Here is a 6,512-nt window from a genome sequence, read left to right on the forward strand (position 1 = left end):
AGTCATCTAGTGGATTATAGATGATGACTACGGACTATTCTAGACAGTCCAGTGGAATGCTAACAGGTTCGCAACCTGTAGGTGTTTATTTGAACTGTGTGCTCACCAGCAGTACTCCATCCCCCACATGGTTGCCTTATTTGACATGAATTGTTGAGGAACCCCCGAAGCATGTGTTGTCACCCCGATGAAAGTCCCTTAGACTAGGTCCCTTGTGTTAGATGTTTTAGGGATGTAAAGTGAGGATAACGGGGACAGGTGATCGGATTTGTTTGGTTTGATAAAGTTAATAAACTTATTTATTATGGGTTGAAAACCCTATGTACTCACCAGGTTTCCCAACCTGACCCACTCAGTTATTTATATCACAGGTGTTGATATGAAGTCACATTACACTGAGAGATTAAGGAGATATAAATCACTAGTGATAATGAATGTAAGTTTTGTTTATGCTTATGTTTCTATATTGACGATGACATCCCAAATGTTTTAAAATAAATAAAAATATTTTTGTTCGGAAATGATTTGATAACGTATTTATCCTGTTTTATTGGGAACAAATTCTGCAACATTTTTCTTAAAAGAGGTACTCTGATTTTTATAAAGCATAAAAAAATCGATCTTTTCTGGCCGTGAAAATGGGGATGTCACAGTTGGTATCAGAGCATTAGGTTATGAGAACTGTGAGAATGGATTTATTTCTAGACTTCAACTTAGAATGCTAAGCGATGATCGTGAGGAGTGTGTCTAATATATTTTATGAAGTACACCTGAATAGACACAAGCACTATCTTAATTAGGGAAGATGCCTAGAATGCTTTTATGTGCTAAATGATTTGTGATGCTTTATCCTATCGTTTGATCGGATTTATGGTCTGTTGCCGACCAGATCTGGAAATTTTATGTGCTCAGGTTTCTAAACGTTTAATTACGATATTAGAACTGGCATGTAACTTTTCGGAGTTATACGGAGTAATACGCAACTAAATCTTCCTCTATCTACATTCTCGTCTCGATACACCGAATGTCGGCTTTTGTGCATAGAATGTTATGATAAGGACTCATAGCAGACTGGGTAAATGGAGGAAACGAGAAGGCTTACGATAGTGAATGATACATATCGGAAGATATTTTAAGTGTGATATCTTGCCTTTAGAATGCATCTAATAAATAATACCTCTAGTACGGAAGAAGTTCACTTTCAATTAGAAGAAATAAAGATTTTTGGTAGAATCCATGAAGTTATCCCATCGTCTAACATTTCCACCATCAACCGAGTTGAAGCAGAATTGAGGATTGAATATACGCATGGAAGAAGTCCTAGCAGAGTCTAGAGAAAATTATAAGATTGTTTGGACACATTTGTATGTGTTAAAACTGTTTTTGTGATAATAACTTGGAGAACTGCAAGACAATACTTGAGATGAGTATGAGTAGGTGTGAATGGTAGTAGAAGCCTATACTACCAAAAGCACAGGACTCACGCTTGGATCAGGGAAAGTCACAAGGTTACCAAGAAGCTTGTAATTGATACCGTTTTATTCAAATATGTCGTTACCATCGTTTCGGTAATAACTAAGAGGATGATTGTTCTTCTGACCCTAGTGGTCATATCAAATTCATTCCGACTACGATAAGTATGTTACGTGGTTCAGAGAACCAAGTTTGATGTAGCATCTTACTTAAGTCGGAAGATTGAAATAAAAGATAATAAAATCGATCGGTAAAGGTATCGCTATAGTTGCTTGTAGCTAGAAATGCTACCTTTTAAGATTTGATTAGAACATGACTAAATGTATAGTATGTTACGGAAGACTCTAAGAGACCTGAGTCTAAGCATCCGAACATAGAATGAAAAGTCATTAGAATATGACACATCAGTCCATTTTAGTAATAAAATAACTTATCTTAAGTTTGTTAAGAAGAAGAAGCAGTCTCCAGTAAGGATTGAGATTGTGACTTGAAGGTCATAATTTGGAGTCTAACGTGAGATAGGGAGCAAGTGCAAGATCGAGCACTGCCTGCAATCAGGAAGTCTTAGAGTTAGATATTCGTTCGAAGAAACATCAAAGTTACGGTTACTACTTAGGATGAAGATATAACGTATGGAGTCATCATGTGAGCCATGTTTCGTTGATGATTCCGGGGTATAATCATCCTAAGGGGGAGATAATTGTAACGCCCGTAGATCCGGGCTAGTCAATTTAGAGATAATAGAAAAGATCATTTTGAATAAATAATCTTAACTAAGTTGTAGAATATGTCTCAAGGGTTCCGTACATATAAGGAACGCCGAAATCCGAGTTATAACGAAGAAGTTATGGCTTGTCGAAGTTTTACGGCAAAACTGGCACGGCATCGGGAGACGTAAATAGTGAATTTATGATGGAGGACTTTTTAGCCTTAGAGATCTAAACAAAATTTTTAGTATACGTTAAACCGATAACATACAAAAAAAAAGAACGCCCAAATCTAACTTCGTATGAGGAAGTTATGAATTTTCTAAGATTTGGCTTAGCAGTGCACAACCCGAAACTCGAATTTTAGATCGAGGGGTTTTTGGCCTACGCGACCTAAATGAGAATTGAATATCTCATTAATAGGAACTCAACAGTAAAAAGACAGACGAAAACAGAGTCCATATGTAGAAGTTATGAATTTTACACGGACATTTAACAGTATAATCTCATCGTGCTGTTAAATTTAGAATTGGTCGAGAATTAGCGAACATGGTCAAAATGAAAGTTGTAGATCTTATTTTTTTCCTATGCGTGACCATAAAGAACGTCAAAAACGGAGGTCGTATGTGAAAGATACGGATTTTAGAAGTCGGAAGTGATGGGTTTTGGTCATAAGACATCCTATGTGCTCATACAAACCCTAATGCATGGATCTAGGTTTCTCTATTGTACATGCTTTGAATCCAAGACTATAAACCCTAATTCTAGCATGTAAGTAATCATATTAACATGTAATTAGGTTTAGAACATACCTTGATTGTTATGTAGCAATAACAATCCCAATTCCTCCTTGAATTTGCTTTGGAAGGCTTAGAGTCACAAGTGTCACTCCTCTAATGGCTTACAAACACCATAAGCAAGTGGAGAAGGTATAAAGAGAGAGGTGAGAGGTTAGAATTCGTATCTAGGACCTCTTGGGAAGGGATACACGAATTCATGACCCTAGGGGTGTTTATATAGGTGTAGAGATAGGGTTTCAGTCATTATCCTTATCTAGTTGATTATCCATTAAGCAACCAATAAGATAATCCTTGAATCTTTATCATACTCGAATTCTAAGGCTTTCCAACCTTAAATTCGTCCACCATATAAATAAGATAATCCTTACCTTATTTTGTAACTATCACATAATTACAAATCAGCCCCTCTAGTTTAATTAATTACATTTGATCACAAAACTAATTCTTAATTAATTATTGACCAATATTAATTAAACAAATATGATTTCTCCTTTAATATATTATTCCTATAACATATTAATAAATCATATTATCCTTTCTCTCTTTATTCATTTCTCCAATCTAGTTGCTTTGGTGAAGGCAACCCAAAAGGACCATGCACCATCGGGTCAAGTACATACCAAAATAGTTATGGACTTAGACACTAATCCAACAGGAAGTGTGTTGTACGAAAACATGTGATGTGGTACAATCTTGGCCATTGCTTTCTCCCCAAGTCTTGCCACTAGATGGTGACATGTGGCACCAAGTTCAGCCATTTTTCAGCCTATAAATAGAACCTCCCCCACCCTTATTTTTTTCACACATTTCTCATTCTTTCTTCTCTTTACTCTTTCTTAGAACCTCTCTCTAGCCTGGAAACCCCCAGGAAAGCCTAGGGAACCTCCCTAGCACAAGGCGGAAGCCCCGGAGTGCTCGACGGCTGCGAGAAGAAGAGACTTTTGGCTATGGAACGCTACCAAGCAAAGTCCGGTTTTATATAAAACCCGTTGTAAGTGTGCTACGCCTACGCTATTTTTAATATAGCTTTTATTTAATTATAGTAACGTTATTTGGAACTTATAATAAGTACTTGGGATATTATTATAAGTTATATAAGTATTGTTTAACGCTTATATAATAGTAATAATAGCTAGACTATTAATTAATCTCGGCGAATAATACACTAAACTCTAGTGATAATAATATTAGGTTTTGTTGAAGGAAATTATTTTAAAGTAAACGAAGCGTTGTCAGAATACCGAGTCACCATCTTATCAAGTGAGTGCATGGTCCCTTTATCTTACACATAGATATGAAGTATTTAATATAAATTACGTGCCATGTGTGCATATTGTCTGAATACTTGCTGTCTATGTTGGGTGAAATATTTTTATACACGTTTTAAATGATTTAAATTGTATGTGTATTTTATATCTATAAAATATGTTGGGTAAAATATGGGTAGATGTAATAGTTGTTGTGTAACCAAATAAAATAATGAGAGGCCTCGATATAGATGTTATTGATGATCCAGTCATCTAGCGGATTATAGATGATGACCACGGACTATTCTAGACAGTCGAGTGGAATGCTAATAGGTTCGCAAGCTGTAGTTGTTTATTTGAACTGTATGCTCACCAGCAGTACTCCATCCCCCACATGGTTGCCTTATTTGACATGAATTGTTGAGGAACCCCCGAAGCATGTGTTGTCACCCCGATGAAAGTCCCTTAGACGAGGTCCCTTGTGTTAGATGTTTTAGGGACGTAAAGTGAGGATAACGAGAACGGGTGATCGGGTTTGTTTGGTTTGATAAAGTTAATAAACTTATATATTGTGGGTTGAAAACCCTATGTACTCACCAGGTTTCCCAACCTGACCCACTCAATTTATTTATATCACAGGTGTTGATATTAAGTCACATTACACTGAGAGATTAAGGAGATATAAATCACTAGTGATAATGAATGTAAGTTCTGTTTATGTTTATGTTTCTGTATTGACGATGACATCCCAAATGTTTTAAAATAAATAAAAATACTTTTCTTCAGAAATGATTTGATAACGTATTTATCCTGTTTTATTGGGAAAAAATTCCGCAAAATTTTTATTAAAAGAGGTACTCTGATTTTTATAAAGCATAAAAAAATCGATCTTTTCTGGCCGTGAAAATGGGAATGTCACAGTTGGTATCAGAGCATTAGTTTAAGAGAACTATGAGAATGGATTTATTTCTAGACTTAAACTTAGAATGCTAAGTGATGATCGTGAGGAGTGTGTCTAATATATTTTATGAAGTACACCTGAATAGACACAAGCACTATCTTAATTAGGGAAGATGCCTAAAATGCTTTTATGTGCTAAATGATTTGTGATGCTTTATGCTATCGTTTGATCGGATTTATGGTCTGTTGTCGACCATATCTGCAAATTTTATGTGCTTAGGTTTCTAAATGTTTAATTACGATATTAGAACTGGCATGTAACTTTTTGGAGTAATACGGAGGAATACGCGTCTAAATCTTCCTCTATCTCTATTCTCGTCTCGATACATCGAATGCAGGATTTTATGTATAGAATGTTATGATTAGGAATTATAGCAGACTGAGTAAATGGAGGAAATGAGAAGGATTACGATAGTGAATGATACCTATCAGAAGACATTTTAAGAGTGATATCTTGCCTTTAGAATGCATCTAACAAATCATACGTCTAGTACGGAAGAAGCTCACTTTCGATTAGAAGGAAGAAAGATTTTTGGTAGAAACCATGAGGTTATCGCATCGTCTAACATTTCCACGATCAACCGAATTCAAGCAGAATTGATGATTGAATATACGCGTGGAAGAAGTCCTAGCAGAGTTTAGAGAAAATTATATGATTGTTTGGACACATGTGTATGTGTTAAAAAAAATTTGTGATAATAACTTGGAGAACTGCGAGACAATACTTGAGATGAGTATGAGTAGGTGTGAATGGTAGTAGAGGCCTATACTACTGGAAGCATAGGACTCACGCTTGGACCAGGGAAAGTCACAAGGTTACCAACAAGCTAGTAATTGATACCGTTTTATTCAAATATGTTGTTACCATCGTTTCGGTATTGGCTAAGAGGATGATTGCTATTCTGACCCTAGTGGTCATATCGAATTGATTCTGACTACGATAAGTATGTCACGTGGTTCAGAGAACCAAGTTTGATGTATCATCTGACTTAAGTCGGAAGATTGAAATAAAAGATAATCAAAGCGATCGGTAGAGGTATCACGATAGTTGTTTTTAGCTAGAAATGCTACCTTTTAAGATGTGATTAGAACATGACAAAATCTATAGTCTGTTATGGAAGACTCTAAGAGACCTGAGTCTAAGTGTGGGAACATACGATGACAAGTCATTAGAATATGACACATTTGTCCATTTTAGTAATAAAATAACTTATCTTAAGTTTGATAAGAAGAAAAAGCAGTTTCCAGTAAGGATCGAGATTGTGACTTGAAGGTCATAATTTGGAGTCTAACGTGAGATAGGGAGCAAGTGCAAAATCGAGCAC

This window comes from Lactuca saligna, chromosome 8 (genome assembly GCF_052625555.1).
Source record: "Lactuca saligna cultivar CGN05327 chromosome 8, ASM5262555v1, whole genome shotgun sequence".
Classification (NCBI taxonomy): domain Eukaryota; kingdom Viridiplantae; phylum Streptophyta; class Magnoliopsida; order Asterales; family Asteraceae; genus Lactuca; species Lactuca saligna.